At 40.9% G+C, this 16,857-nt stretch overlaps 1 protein-coding gene and 1 long non-coding RNA gene across 4 annotated transcripts in view; one reads left to right on the top strand and one right to left on the bottom strand.

Annotated features, from left to right (window-relative positions):
• gpr85 (G protein-coupled receptor 85) overlaps positions 1–16,857 on the bottom strand; it is a 167,620-nt gene that overhangs the window by 132,341 nt on the left and 18,422 nt on the right. The window lies entirely within an intron of this gene.
• LOC144989308 (uncharacterized) lies at positions 10,146–12,637 on the top strand. The gene is made up of 2 exons (XR_013653446.1): positions 10,146–10,412; positions 10,692–12,637. It is a non-coding gene; the product is annotated as an uncharacterized LOC144989308 (long non-coding RNA).

Genomic DNA, 16,857 nt, shown 5'->3' with positions numbered 1-16,857 from the left:
AAAATTTGCTCTTAAGAAATATATGTTTCAAATCACAACAGCAAAACAATGGAAGACAAACCCCATGTTGTGTGATGTGGAGCTGCTGAGACACGAGATGAAGATGTCTGCTAAAGGGAAGCGGAAAAGACAGGGTTAAAGCAGATAATGTGGCACAAGCACAGTCATTATGTTTTAAAAAGACAGCTCAGTATTCAGTGTGTTCACCGAGTAAGCTGTTTGTAGGCTGACTTCAAACACTTAATATTTCATCTGATTTAAATGGCTCTCTCCAGTTATTTTAATTGAGCCGTGTCAGCCAAAAAGAAAAAACCTTCTGTATAATTACGTTTTTTTGTGCTCTATTAAAGCCAAACTGTTAACTTTTCTGCTCTCTTTCACTTTGCGTAGCATTCTGGGTGATGCCTGCTTCTTTTTCTCCCTTCCCTCAGGTTTTTTGGCCTTGCCCTCTGTTGTCAGTTGTGCAGACAAAAATACAGACTTGGCTTCATTTCATAATTCATTTTGAGGAAAGCAGGTATCTGGCCTTTTGTTCACCCCCTTCCCTTTACAATGGGGTGGCAGCTGCCCACAGGCAGAGTCACAGTGCCTCTATCATCTCACTCTCGCACACCAACACACGCCGCACCGCATGCCTTCTCATAAAAATGCCGGCGTGGACTCCTATGTTTGAATATGAGAGGAGGCACGATTCTACAGAGGTAGCTCTTTTTCTTCCAGTGGAGGTCATAACGATTGAAAAACATGTTTACATAAGACGTGCGCCTACAGTCTGGAGGAATATTGTGTGCAGCGAGACTGTGATTAGCATTGTGAACATGTCCAAGAATTAAATCATGAGTTTGAGGAAATTCTGTATCTATTCAGGTGGGTCTCCCTAAGTTCGAACATCAACAGGAAGTTGAATCATTACAAGAAGTCTTAAGCCTCAGTCACATGCACCTGTTTGGGGTCGGCAGGTTTTCGGGTTGCCCGGACACCATGGAGGGTCCTTAAAATCACCGGCCACATCTTAGCGTCAGAAGTCAGAGCTTCTACACCTCTGGTCATCAGCGGAAACTGTCTCCCCTGTTCTAAACACACTACATCTCCCAGAAACCCCAGCACACAGTTTCTGGATGCCACAGACCTGACTCTCATGTGCAATCACTCACAGTATTAACCACATCACTGAGCCTCACTCAGCGCGAAGTATTGTTTGTACCACTCTGCCTGCATTATCAAGCGTTATATCTGGCCCTGATCTTCTGACCCTGTTTTGTCTGCCGCCTGCCCCGAATCTCGCCTGGATCCTGACTACTGCAGTCTCTTCTCTGATGCTCCCATTCTCGTTATTGACCCCCGGCTGACCCTGATTTAGTTTTGTAGACTTTTAGCTGAGCTAAGAAACCTGCTGCAGTTGGAACCAGCCATCTGCCTGCTTTGTGACACTTAGACTACAGTCACAGTCTCTCAGCAGGGGGCCGCGGAGGTTTTAATAAAAAGTTACAATTTTACAGAAAATGGCCGATTTTTTTTTTTTTTTTTTCACATCGGTCAGTGGCCGTCCTGGCCCATTTGGAGGTCGGGTGGTGGCAGTACAGCAGTTACAGGTGGGTCTCCAAGGTCCCCCAAAATCATCTGATGATCGGCTGATTTCAGACTGCTACCCTCCTGCCCTTTGTCCCACTCCCACCGTCCAATGTTTAGAAATCGTGCAACAGAGGATTTTATTGGTTGGGTTCTGGAAAATTGTCATGTTTGTTGTCTTGCCCACTGCCCCAGACTGGTCAAAGCCTAGGAATCTAATCAAACAAATCTTTATATTTCATTTTACATACTTCATAACACAAAGTACTAGAAAACATTTAGTGTATTGAATTCTATTAGTGATACCATGATGTCAACTGTGAAATCTTCACAATATTCAAATTTTAGGACTTTTGGGCTGAATCCGAATTGCTTCCCTACTCCTCTGGCTCCTCCCTATTGCTACAGCTGTAGGGGCATTTGAAGCCATAGGGCTGTCAAATTGTTTTGACTTAGGGCTTGCTATCTCTCCGCCAGTGGATAGAAACGATTGATTGACGCGGGTGTGCTCTGAGGCATTGACTTTACATTTCAATGTATGCATTGAGTTTTTGTTTTCGCATGACTTTTTAAAGCTAGAAAACTGATGTTACGTATTTTCTGAGTGCTGGCAGCTACGCGGTAAAGTGGATGACCGGCGACTATTGATAATATCATTGAACGGTAGTAAAGACCGAATTTGAAGACAATATTTTTTCCATGTCTCCCCACTTAGAGGGATAAATGGAGGGAAACGGAGAAGCCAGAGGGAAGCAATTCCGATTTAGAATTTCAATAAGCCAGATATAAAAGAAAAATAAGACAAATAAAACATTAAAATAAAACAATTTTTTTTTGGCCAAAAAGTCTTTTAGTTGTGCAACATGGCAGACTTAAAGCCAGCAAAAAGTGTAATTGGAACATTTTCATTTTCCTTTTCTCCTATCAAATGACAGTGGCTCTTCCATGCAGAGCTGCACATTTTCCATCGCTGGTGGGATTAAAGACTCCAATATCACATCAAAATGTCCCTAAACCAGCCTGACAGTGAGATCTTAGCACCCTGCTGGGATGTTTTTGTCTTTGAAGGAAGAAATGAGGCTGGGTAGAGGCTTGGCGCTGACAACAAACCTAACAACCTGAAAAAAAACAAAAAACAGTGTGATATTCTAGGCGAGCTTCTCCAAATCTATTTGAACACCCACTCACACACCTTCAGGCTAGCTCATCCATAGCCAGATCAGGTCCTGAGCTCAATCCATTACCTGCTGCTTGGAATGGATGGTGGCAGATTCCCTGTGTTGATGATGCCAACACTGAAGAGAAAGTGAGGGTGGTGGGGACACGGAGAGTTGGAGGCATAAACAAAAGATGAACCTAGGTGTAGCAAATCGCAGCAAGAAGACCCTTGCGGAGCGAAAAAGGCTGGAAGTGAGACAGCAACAAAACGGATAAATCAATTGTGCAACCCTGGAAGACAACAGGTACATTAGAGAAACAACAGAAGTGATTGGAATCTGATTTTTTTTTTTTACATGTACAATGTCGAATAAGGTGCAAATGTGTTTTATACAGATACATTGCGTTTAGAATCTTTGATAACTTAAAATGAAAGAATTTTACCAAAAAAATCCTTTGACATTTGAGATGTCGCCAGTGATGCTTAAAAAAAAGACGCTCTTTGACATACTATAACTCTTCCACTGTTTACTTGATCAACATAATGTGTGACATATTACTAACGTAAAGTATTGCATAACAGCATGAAGCTGTCTCTGCTTCAGAATCCATTGGAATTGTGTTAATTGCATTAACGGTTGAGGAATGACGCTACAGAACACCAGGCATGTGACGCAGCGTGTTTCTTTCACAACTCTAATCCATTATGGGAAAGACTTGATGTCGTAGAATTCCATGATTCATTTTCATTCAGTTGGCACTTCCGTGAACTAAAAAGGACGCCGTCTATACATCACTACCTAATCCAAGTTCCTCATTGGTCGAAATTCAACTGCTTTAACTTTCAATGTGCGTTTAATGGACGCATATTTTTTACGTTGAGCGTACGAGAACCGAGAACGTCTTAAAGGGCCTATATCAGTGGTCCCCAAATCCAGGCCTTGAGGACCCCTGACCTCTAGCCGCTCCCAATCAAAGAAAACGAGTGGGTCCTCACATTGTGACGTTTGAAAGTGAGGAAACCCCCCTCCAGGAGTGGACTAAACACAGACACGCTGCTGTGGCCGGCTCTCGGTTGACGTCATGAAAACCTGTGCCTCTAATCAAGTCATCGAATTACTTGCGAAAACTCATAATTCACTAAAAGTTGTCTATGGATATCCTTTACTCTATAGGGCTTCAGGAAAGCATGATGTAGGCCCCTTTAAAAAATGTGCGTAAAAAATTAATAGGAGAGTTTTGAGCGTACGTTTAAGCACTGTTACATTGGAAGTGGACACGTGTTGCCAAGGGTGGTGTGAACTGAGCTTTAGGGCAATAGCAAGAATGTCAAGATTGGTGTAAAAGTGTTACACAGTGACATATCCTCTGACCATCTGAAATTATTCTTTGTTGAGCAAAATCAGTCACATACCGAGTGGCGATAGCTCCCACACAGCTGCACAGGCGCTCCGGCGTTCCCCACCTTTCATCCATTTGGCCATGTGTCTGCTTATTATAGGAAGAAGTGACTCGCCGCTGAGCAAAGTAGATGGATTTCAAATGTAAACCAAAATAAAGGGGAAACCACAGCTGCAATTGACTTGATAGAGGCTTCCCCTGTCCACCTTCCTGAGGGGGAACTTCTTAAGAACAAGACAAATGCCAGCATTAGCTCGAAGTGACACAAAAGTCTTACAGCGAGGCAAGAGGAAGATGGGAATTCTTTCTTTTTTGGTCCTTCTCTCACTCTTTTCCCTCTCTTCGAGCTGCCATCCTCTGCCTCTTTTTCCTCTCTGAGCTCACAGATCCCTTCCCCTCGACTGCCCATGTCACATGGAATTATGGCCACACTCACCAGTGGATGTTTTTGTCGCAGAAAGACGCCGGGGAAAAACCCTCATTGACAGAGCACAGAAGCTCTGATTATTTTCATGGCATATTTTTGGATATATTCTTAGTGAAACTAAAAGAAACAGATTTTGTGTAAAAAGCTACAGTTTTAACCATATTTAAAAAAAAAAAATCTTTTATACCTTAATTTTACAAAAAAATGCCCAACTCAATGGTAAAACACTACAAACAAACAAAATCAGTATAAAGAGTTATTACATAAGGCAATTGCATTATATAACATTTCATTGCATAAGCATCTTTATAACTTATTTTTTTCTTTCAGTGGCTGAGAAAATTGAGGTTGCCTTTGTTGTACATTTCCCCTGATATGTTCTGGTCGGCCTGTGAAGGGCGTAGAGGATTTTCCTAAAGACCCATTGTTTAACACACTCCGGTGGGACATCATATTTTTTAAAGCATGGTGCTTGCTGAAAAAGATAGAGTCCAATTCTCCTTTTTTGTTGCATTTTCTCTGTGGGTGCCTTGAATGGAATCACAGGTGTGGCGTCCAGCTCAATGTCGGGATTTGTTTGGCTTCAGAAGTCGTTAGTTGCAGTTGTTTAAATTGCTCTGCTTTTGTCATTTGTATTTTTGTGCCTTTGAAGCTCTGATTGTGTTCTTTCAGTTAATTGCTTGCACCTGGTCCTCGTTAACTCCTGCACCTGACCCCCGTTTGATCCTTTCCTCAGTCAGTAAAAGGTGACTTGATCATGTTTTTAGTTAAGTTTAGTCCTGTGGGGTATTAAAAAAAGAAAGTTATGTGAGTTACCACGGGAAGTTTATGGCTAAGGAAGCGGATAACCTAAGCTTTTGGTTCCAAAAACAGAGGTATGTTTCAGGGTATGCTTAGTTCCCATAGCAACTCATGCTCTGAACATAACCTGGTCTGGAGCAGATTAAGTTGAGGTTAGTTAGTTTTCAGAAATGTGAAGGAGCATGACGTGTCAATTTGAAGATGATTTAGTGGATGAAGAAGCTCAGATAATACTTTTTCCACCGTGAGAGGGTGATAAGACTACATATTGATGTTGTAAAGGTAAACTTTTTTACATTGATGTAATTTAATCATTTGCTTCAGTTAAGATAAATCTTTTTTATGAGTTCAGTCAACTTAAAAATAACACGTAGTTATCAGTTATTTTACTTTAATTCAAATTAACTCCATTAAGTAGGTGTAACTTTGGTGCTACTGTTAGAAGTTTGAAGTTAGTCATGATAACTACATGCATGTCACGCATCCTCCCACATGGGATCATAACGTGATGTAGACACTGTTAACAATAATCAAAGAACATATGCCCGTAAAAGAAGCATTTAAACATGGCGAGGATAAGTAGAAATCATTCTAATGTGCCAAGAACCAAAACGAAACACAAATAAGTGCACAGAACACAAATGGCGAGCTGAAGAGTCAGCCGCCCTGGTGCTTGGGCCACGTCAGCTTATGTGTCCGTGCCTCCAGCGCAGAGGGGCGGGGCCGACGCTGTAGATGGAGTGACAGGCCAACCAGGACGACGAGGCAATGACGTCCAACCTAGAAGAAAGGAGATGGGCCGATCGCCTCCCAGATACAACCGCGTTCAATTAACATAGCTAATAATCCAAAGCAAGAAGAAAGCTCATCCACCCCCGAAAGACTCGGCACGTAACAGCATCATTCATTTTCATGTTATAAAAATGAAAATATCTGCGGCCTCAAATTTATACGTATGAAAGTTCAAAAAATACAATAAATTAAGATGGAAAAAATTGGAGTAAAATGACATGAATGACATTTAACTTAATGACATTTAGTTAAATAAATATGTAAGTTTGAGTTGTATAAACAATTATTGAGTTGGATAGACAAGAAATTAGGTTGAATAAATTTAACTCAATTACTTGCGACCAATTAAATTAATTAATTTAAATTGGATAAGTTGGATGTGTGTGTATGTATGTGTGTGTGTATATATATATATATATATATATATATATATATATATATATATATGGCTATACCACACTTCTACCCTGAGCTTGGGTACACAGCTCCAACAAACACAGATACGCTGCTGCGAGGCAGCAACTTACCTGAAAGAAAATCATGACTAGAATGAACACTAGGCAACCCCGACACCAATCACAGAAACCAATGAACCTGTTTACACCTCAACAAGAGTGATCTTTCAGATGCTTGAATATCAGAGCAACCATGGGAGAAAACAATACCCACCACGGAAGTAACGGTTAAAGGCCAAAATTAAGGCAACTCGGAGGGATGTGAGTAAGCTGACAGAGGCTCAAAGAGGTACAATGAGAAAGCAAGTACCTAAGAAATACAGCCAGATGCCCATACCTGAAGCAATGGAAACTGCCAAACAAAGGCTCCTAGCATTGAGCAATCGCCTTAAAAGGTACACGAGACCATGAAGCCAGACGAATAAACAGGCTTTTCACAACTCAGCCTGCAAAAGTGTATGCTCAGTGGCAGGGTCAAAACAACCGATCAGACCAACCAAGGCTAGAAACTGAACAGTACTGGAAAAATATTTGGGGGAAAGAGACATAACAGCAAAGCCCATTGGCTTATCTCTTTGAGTAAGGAACATAGGAACCTCCCTGAACAGAATCCAGAAATCATAACAGTGGGAGACATCCAATAAAGAGTCTCAGGTATGAAGAACTGGACAGCACCGGGCTCTGACATGATACATGCCTACTGGCTAAAGAAGCTTACCGCACTCCACAAGCGCCTGGCAGCACAAATGAACCAGCTGCTAAGAGAAAGGCTAGCCGGTGACAACCTCCAAAGGGTAAGGCAAGTCCTGAAAAGCCAGCTCAAGTGGCAAGAATGAGACCCGGGCAATAAACAGCTACCCACTGCCAGTTATCAGATACCCTGCAGGAATAATAAGATGGCCAAAGGAAGAGATACAGACCACGGATGTTAAGACATGAAAGCTCCTCACCATGCATGGAGGGTTCCATCCCAAATCCAGCACCCTGAGACTGTATGCTAGCCGCAAGGAAGGAGGCCGAGGACTAGAGAGCGTAGAAGCCACTATCCTGGATGAAACATCCAAGATGCATGAGTACATCAAGCTCAAGGCCCCAACTGACAGTGTGCTCAGTGAATATCTCAGGCAATGGAGAGAAGAGAATGCAGTGCTGGAGGACAGATCCTCATGGGAGGACAAACCACTGCATGGGCTGTACCACCGGACCATAACTGAAGTAGCTGATATCAAGAAGTCCTACCAATGGCTAGAAAGGGCTGGCCTACAGGACAGCACTGAAGCACTCATCCTGGCAGCTCAGGAACAAGCCCTGAGCACCAGAGCCATAGAGACTCAGATCTATCTCACCAGACAAGACCCAAGGTGTAGGCTGTGCAAAGAGGCACCTGAAAAAATCCAGCACATAACTGCAGGGTGTAAGATGCTGGCAGGTAAAGCATACATGGAGCGCCACAGTCAAGTGGCTGCTATAATATAGAGCAACATGTGTGCAGAATATGAACTGGAAACCCCAAGGTCAAAATGGGAAACACCTCCGAAGGTGGTAGAGAATGAGAGGGCAAAGATCCTGTGGGACTTCCAGATCCAGACTGATAGGATGGTAATGGCGAACCAACCAGACATTGTAGTGGTGGATAAAGAACAGAGGAAAACCGTTGTGGTGGATGGGGCAGTGCCAAGCGATGGGAACATGAGGAAGAAGGAACATGACAAACTGGAGAAATACCAGGCACTCAGAGAAGAACTGGAGAAAGCATGGAAAGTGAAGGTGATAGTGGTGCCAGTGGTAATTGGAGCACTTGGGGCAGTAACCCCCAAACTGGAGGAGTGGCTACAGCAGATCCCTGGAAAGACCTCAGTCCTCTCAGTCCAGAAGAGCGCAGTTCTAGGAACTGCTCAAGCTCCCAGGCTTCTGCTAGAGGACCCGACCTTGGAGGAGAAACCACCCGCGGAAGGGTGAGAGGGGCATTTTTTATATATGTGTGGTTACAATCTATTTATCTTTTGTACCATGACATCAGATGTGCTCTGTAGTATACAGCTTCAAAATATCACATATATTTTTAATTTACCTTTTTTTTCTTTGGACAAATGTAAAAACAACACATAGTACACGTATTCTGGTATAACGCTTATATTGTGTTGGGGTCAAAATTGACCCATTTACAAGGGTGAAAATGGGTTAATTTTGACCCGTACACAACATAAGGGTTAAGCTATGTATCTGCTAGATTAAATCCGATTTCAGTGTCTCTTTGCTGATGGGAAGCTGCAGAAATATATGCGAACAAAACCATTTTCACTGGAGAGAAAATCTCTCTCTTCTGCACAGGACGTTACAAATGTGCCATGAAAGCCAGCCAAGGTGGTCAGAAATTATTCCAATCAGCTCGTAGACTGGATCAGGCTTGTGCGCGATTTCTGACTAATTAGCATCAACTTCCATCATCCAGACCTGGGAAGATGAGAAGCCCACATGCACCCGGACGGGTCATTGGAACTTGGGTTGGCGAAACTGGTTTTATTAAACTTTCTTCAAGTTTGCTGAGTTTTGTTGTTTTTAGGTTTGTAACGTTTGGTTTTACGAATTGACAGTTTTTTTGCTTTTTTTTACCTATAAGTATTTGTTTGTTTGTTTTTTTTGTTTATCAATTTTAAATCCATTGAACTTAATTGTTTCAACTTAATAAAGTTCATTTTTTAAGCCTTACTTTCTTGTCCTAATGGCAAAAGTAATTTTTCTGTTTTCTTTCCCAAGTCATCAACGAAAATGTATCTTTCTGTTTTATTAACTATATAGAAATGTTCATCCCACCTACAAAATTCAAAACATCCTAAATGTTTTTGTAAGATGACAGATATATAACTTTACATGATTACTGTCTCCAGTGTAAAGCTACAGTAACAAGTCTGAATATTTAAAAAAAATAAAACATATAGGGCAAGCCTGTAGCGTGTACAAGCCAATTCAATTACTACAAGCCATTGTGTAATAGAAAAAGAATCAACCATGCAAGGGGGATACTTTAGGATGACTCTGCTGCTTCTTGTCTACATCATCTAATTTAGAAAGACACACACAGCTATTGATTGGTGTATTTATTTATTTATTTTTTGAATGCCAGTAGGGCAAAACCTGTTTGGGTGCACTTCTGCAGTTTGCATTCTGGCAGAGGCCAAATATAATGCTGTGGGAGGCCATGCATAAGCATTCACGGATATGCACAGTTACGTTCGCTCACAGATGTGCACATGGTGCAGATTGGTCCCCTTTTTTTTCCTTCTGGCATTTCAGCTAAATAGGCTAATAGGCTAAATCCTTTAGCTTAGCCATAAGAATGCAGGCGGGAAAATTGATTTATGCGTTTTCACAGTTCCATCTCTTTTTAGTGTGTGTGTTGAATAACCGGGTCAAAGAACCAACACTGATAGCAAAGATGGTGAAAAACAGTATTAGCAGGGTTGTGTTTTGCCTCTTCTCGCCTGCCTTCAGTACGACTGCAAACGCTGTGGACACAAGAGTCTTATCTAACGCTGCCTTGCTGTCAGGGAGAGTGGTTTATTTCAGGCTTTATCTTGAGCAGAGGCTGGGCCCGAGCCGTGGGTTTGAAGGCAAGCTGGTGCTCTAGGAGATAAGGCTGACAGGGATACTGTAACCTGCGTGTCTGTGGTCAGGGTGGGAATGGATGGAGCTCGCTCGGCAATCGAACAGCTTCCTGCTCACTCTCAAGGGGATGGAGTCCGGATCACACAGCTTTGAAGGATTGCTTTAAAGTCTGCGTGAAGGCACAGCTTGATGGAAAAGGCAAAGTAAAGGTCTTTGTTTTGGTTACCTGGAAATGGGCTGCAAAATCTATTTTTTGAATGCTGTTGGGAAGCGATTTATAGACCTCCTATTTGCACACAAACTTTTAGCGAAAATGATTTCTCAAAGGCTGAATTTCACGACTAAGTATTAGAGGCACCTCAAAAGAAAAAATAAATAAACGAATATATGACAATAAAGTCGTAAAGAAGTCCCACCTTCTTTGCAGCCAATCATAATGTTGCCTTTTAATTAATTAATGGTTGTCTATCTCTGCATTTTAGTGGCTTCGCCGTCTCTCCTCCACTGCCATCTCCACCTGGAGGCTTCTAATCACCATAAGCGTCTAGGCTCTAAAGCCTATACATGTATCATACAGGTTCATCTCAAACACGCAAGACGTCATCAGCACAGAGCCTAACCCCTAAGAACTATGGACTTATTTCATGCACATTTTGCTGTAAGACCATTGAATCTTTTCTGACTATTTTTCTGAAATATATGTTTATACATAATTCTAACCTGATTAGTCTTAATTTGGTGTTTTTATGGACAAGAAACAAAACTGCAAAAACAGAAAATGATTCAGGTGAGGATAATATAGAAAACAAGTTGTTTAGGTAATGTGAAATCCTTTTGGGTAACTATAATGAAATGTATCCCCAGCAAAAGAGATAAACCAAAACTACTTTTGATGCTATTGAAGTAGGTTTGCGTGGAGCTGCGTCTTTCCCAGCTTTTCAAATCAGTGTCACCTGTCTTTATGTCTTTATGGCTAAATTACCTTTTCAAAAATGGGTTTTTCCTACCCTCCCTGCCCCCAACCTACAAACAGGATGGAAAATTTGCTTTTCAACATGTGATAAATATGATTTTTCTAAGAACCTTTGTTCGAAAGGTTGTTACTTCTGATTTCATGTCAAGCACGATGGCCCGAAGGTGATGATTTGTGTTTGATGTGCAGCCATAAGTGCTGCACACCTGGCAGTCTTGAGTGTGGCAAACATGTGAATCTGTCGGAAATGGGTTATGCAACGGATTGACGGCTGAAAGTGCAGCAGCGGATGAAAAAAAAATGCTAAGGATCAAGGATCTCACAAACTCTCAGTCAAAGCCTACACTTGTGTTTTTTATTTAAAAAATCTTGCAGAAAAATGGACCGAATTTCCTTCCAACCATGCCAACAAAAAACGACATGACACAGCTTAAATATTTCACAATAAAGCAGTTCCTGGTGGCTGTGCAACCTTTTAAATAAAGTTAAAATGTAAAGATTGCAAATATACAGTATATTCATCAAACAACCAACGAACAGAAGTCTAACATTGAAATTAATTAAAGCCGCAAGCATCGCTGTATGGCACGCAGGTGCTGCTGCCCACTGTGTCTCATAGCCACTACGGACATTTTGCACATTTTACATGTATGAAATTTTGGTCTTTCTTGATAAATGCGTGAAATACGTAATTGATCATTGTTTCTTGCGTTCGTCATTCACCGATGTGTGCGCATGTCCATTGAGAGTTTTGGCTGTCGGGTTTTTAGGGGAATTCTGTTTTGAGCCACTCAGAATTTTTGATCGGTTGAGAACTATGCAAATTAACGCAGTTCCTACTCCATTACGCAATTGTGCGTGAGTTTTGTTGAGACCAATTTACAAATTTGTGAATTTTCACGCATCCATCACTGATGTATAACTTTTTATATTACATATACGGCGCACATTTCACATTAATTGGCACAGACATTTTGGGCCTGAAGTGGCTTTTATGTTGATTTATGTGTTCTCTGTGTGGTTCATTTGTACTTCTTCCGTGGTTTTAACGTGGTTCAGTGGTGATGCATCTGTGAAAATTTCACCCAAAGACTATTCACATATGTCCCCTTTTCATCTGTGCAATAGGTGTCATGGTTTGAGTTTCTTTGCCGTAGTTTGTGGCTTCCATTTTGTTTCTGTCAAGTTTGAGTTCTGTTTCCTGTTTTATTTTGAAGGTTTCCTACTTGTCTTTGGTTTTGAGTTTTACTTCCCTGGTCCCAATCTCTCCTGATTGTTTTCACCTGTGTCTTGTTAGTCCTGTTTGTATTTAAGTCTTGTCTCTGCCTTCCTCTGTGCTGGTCTATCCCTGACTGTCTTCTCCCATGTCTGCCTGCCTGGTTACCCCAATGTTTTTGTTTGGTTTCCCTGCTCAGTGGGGCTTTTTGTTTGGAAATAAACCCCTTTGCCTTGGAACCTTGTGCCAGCCCGTCCCTGCATTTTGGGTCCTTCATCAACCCTTGTACCTGACAATAAGTGCAAAATGTACACGTGGCTGTATGACATCATGGCCTTCAGTTGAGGAGAGATTCGCTCAAAGGGATTTTCAAAGCTAGAGAAAACTAACAACTGGATCCAGATCATCAGCCTTCAAGGGTTCTGCTCATCAAATAACAGGAAATATCAATCCAATAATTATTTTAAATGTTGGATTTATTTTAAAATAGTTCTGCGTCCTTAAAGTGCCCTGCCCTGGAACTAAATAGTCGCTCACACAATTCAGCCTGAGTCCTGGCCAGGGTAACCACTTGGGAAGTCGACATCTCCCATTGTTCACACTCTGCGATTGCTTTCGTCGTACCTCGGAGAACATTTGTGTATTTCTTTTTTGCGCTGACGTGGTGGTGTTATTTTGGTTCAGAGGACTCAATTATGCATGGGCTTTATTTTCAGCGGTTGCTCGACGAGTTCAAGCAAGGACAGGGCCGGAAAGCACGCTATGAAACGACAGTAATGATGCATCAATGAACCACTTTGGAGACACGATGCCTGAAAAACCAGTCCAGCAGTCGACAATGTGTGCAGCGCTTCTTTAATTAATCTTGAATGATCTAGAGTGCAATCGTCTGCCTTATTGAAGCCCTGCATCTACGAGCTTCATTCCACACTTGAGGGGCTTTATTGTCCTTTCAACCACACAGTGAAATGAAATGACGTGTCTCCAGGACGTACACAAATACAATAAAGACTAAAAAAGGGGATTACACAGAGCTGAGACGGTAGTTTGTTTCATGCTACATTCACAAAAACAACTGCATATCGGCTGAATCTTCAAGATTTTATGGCGCCGCCCGATTTCTTGACAATTGAGACAGGGCGGTGGCCGAGCAGCTCTGATTGGACGATGTCTGTTTGAGAGCGGGCCATTCTGCTCGTCACTGGACTGACCTCGAAATGTGACCGGGCGACCGCTGACTGATGTCTCCTTATAGAGAAAAATAATTCTGTTGCTAAAAATTTTAACTTTTTCTTAAGTCCTCCAAGTCCTCCACACAGCATGTGAAAATGCGCCTCCCTATTACAAAGGAGGCTGCATGGCCAATTTGCTGAAAAACTTGGATTTAGGTCACTGGGGCGGGGACATTTTGGGATATGTGACCAAAGCATTAGCCACATAAATGCGCACAATGTTGTATAGACAAAAGACAGAGAGGAATTTAAAGACACATTCCTACGAAAACAGGGTTTTTAACAATTTCTTGTGGCATTTGTCTGATGATGCAGGACATATATAAAGAAAAATAAACTCAAAATTGCATGTATTAAGTATTTCTTTATTCAAATCAATGTGAATCAGAAGCAGATGAAAAAATGCGGTTTTAAAAAGATTGTATTTAAAAAAAACAATTTTTTGTTAAAATGTTTTCGTTTTCTAATTTTTTAGTTCCTGTGAGGCTCATGATGAAAATAACAGACCACTGGGTTTGACAGTAGATCAAATCATGTCTTTGGGACTGGGACTTTAGGACAAGACAAAACCAATTATCAAAGAATACTCTGCTATATTGTTCAATTTTTAGGATTTAGTGTAGAGGTTGGCATTCTCGCCTTCCAAACCAGAGGGCCCTGGTTTCAATCCCAACTTTAAACCTTTCTGTGAGGACTTTCCATGTTCTCCCTGTGAATGTGTGGGTTTCCTCTGGTTTCTCCCCACAGTCCAAACACATGCTTCATAGGTCAATTGGTCATTCTAAACTGCACTCATGTGATTTTATGGCCCTGCAACAGACTGGCAACCTGTCCAGGGTGAACCCCACTTTCGCCCACCAGTAGCTGGGATAGCCTTAAGCAACCCAGTGACCTCAAAATGGGTAAAAAGGATGGAAATTATTACAAAAATGTCCCAATTAAAAAGTATAGTATGTGGCACAATTCAACAACAACCACGGCTAAAGAATACTTTTGGATTCCTGAACTGATTCAGCCACAAATGGATCTGTTTGTTTAAAATCTTCGACTATGTTCTAGCTTCTTTTCATCACCTGTCATACGAGTACTTGAGGTGATGCGGTTTTGTGCTCCTTTGACATCAGATTACAGAGGATTGCTACAATTTCAGTGATGCCACAGGCTACTCTTGAGTACTTTATTTATTTTTTTTACATTTGAGAGTTCCCCAGTTAAATTATGTCATTGGAAATTAATGTCTTTCTCCCAAAATCTGACTTCTTTATCTTATGTTCCCAAAGAAAATGACAAGCTGATCTGCAGTTTCAATAATGCGTGGTGCTTTGAAGATAAAAATATTTTAGATTTCAGGGGAAGAAGAAAAAAAGATGATATGCCCACAACTGATTTTTCAATTGTTGCTTAGCAACAACAAGAGCTAAGACTAATGTGTCCTTTTTCTGCAGCTCAACAACAAAGGTGGATGTTTTGCTCAAGTAAAAAGTCACTAATCATATCTTCACCTTCAGACTCCAACTAATTATTTTTCTTATTAAAGATGACGCATAATTTTTCTATAGGTTTATTTAATTCAAATTGGGGGTTAAAAAAAAAAGCTTTTATTTTTGTAATTCAGTTTCCAGGGATGGGCAACTCCAGGCCTCGAGGGCCGGTGTGTCTGCGTGATTTCCAGATATCACAGCCGCATTAATGACTGATTACCTAGTTCAGGTGTGTCCAGCCAATTAGAACATGCCAGAGCAGGATATGTTGGACAAACATACAGTAGTGCGGCCCTCGAGGCCTGGAGTTGCCCATCCCGTAATTCCCAAGCTCTCCCTTTATTGACCAATCATTTGGGAGGGTATTTGCAAAGAGAAAGACTGCGTCTGTCATTTGTTCCTCAACATTTTTTCATTTCTATTTTTTCAGCAGACTCCTGGCCATTGACTTTAAAAGCAGCTCTGTGGTAAATTCAGCCTCGTAACATGATGTATAAGCAAAGCCGTCCTCTGTGAAGCAGCATTGACTAACATTCCCACAGCTATGTCTCTAATTGGGAAACATAAACTGCATCCACTGCTATGCTGTATTTATTGGAAACAAGAAGCAACTTGGCATTTTCACAAACACACTTCATGAGCAACTCCATAAATTAAAAAGTTCTGATGTTGCCCTTTATCATAAAAGCAGTAGCGTGTTACAAACAAACAAGTTCCTGGGGTAGTGTGAACGCACATAATACAGACTCATCTTTGACTCTTGTCTCGCTCAATGCACTTATGAATGATGTTTTTGATAATCCAGGTACACCATATTGGGTGTAAAATATGGTGTATTTTACTTGCTTCTATTGCCTAATGAAAAATAAATTATCAGAAAAATAAAATTTTTGACACACTGAATAATTTAGTTTTTTTACATTGAGGCAAATGTTTTTTTGTTTTGTTTCTGGTAAGTACTTACTTTTACTATCCAGTAATTTAGTTACTAAATCACTAGCTTTTAGGATAAAGTAATAAATATGACTTTTTAAAAAGTGAGGTTCCACCATAGCTTTTCCTGCAGGACCCTCCAGTATTATAATGCATTTGTAATCCTCCATGTCAGCAAACAATGAGAACAGAGCAATGGATGTGAGTCGGTAATCATATCAGTGACACATTACAGCCCTCAACTGAAGAGCAAACGGCTGGAACTGATTATGTTAACTCTAATTTTCCCTGCAGTATTTTATGTGATGTTTCCTTACTTTACCAGTATGAACTTATTTGATTTGTCTTTGAAATTGTAATAATCACATCTCTCTTTTATTTTTTATTTTTTTATTTATTTTTTTCTGCGCTAAATTCTAGTAATTGATAGTCGTGTCGCTTCTGACTTAACAAACCAAATGAAATTTTTAAAATGTGTTGTTTAGATATAGCTATTATTTAGATTGTATTGCTTTGACATAAAAAAGAACCGTATTTTGCGAGTCAGCTGCTCCCCTCTGTTGTCACCCACTCATGGCCTTTCTGCCTGCTGCTCACGCTGGTATTACCCAATCCTAATTGAAATAAATTGCAGCGACTTATCAAAACTTCTGATCTAATTATGTCAGGAGAATCTCCTGAGGCTTGGGAACTGTTGAGGGGCGCCCATAGAGAAAGCTCAGTCAACTGCCATGAGAGAGCTGATTAGAATCGAATAAACAAAATGTTAAAATTGGGCTTAATTTATGAAAAGAAAGTGTATCTGATGACTGA

Source organism: Oryzias latipes, chromosome 23, assembly GCF_053564925.1.
Source record: "Oryzias latipes strain Hd-rR chromosome 23, Olatipes_Hd-rR_3.1".
In the NCBI taxonomy this organism is placed as follows: domain Eukaryota; kingdom Metazoa; phylum Chordata; class Actinopteri; order Beloniformes; family Adrianichthyidae; genus Oryzias; species Oryzias latipes.
Note: the sequence above shows the minus strand (reverse complement) of the source record. Positions and strands in the feature narration are given on the sequence as shown.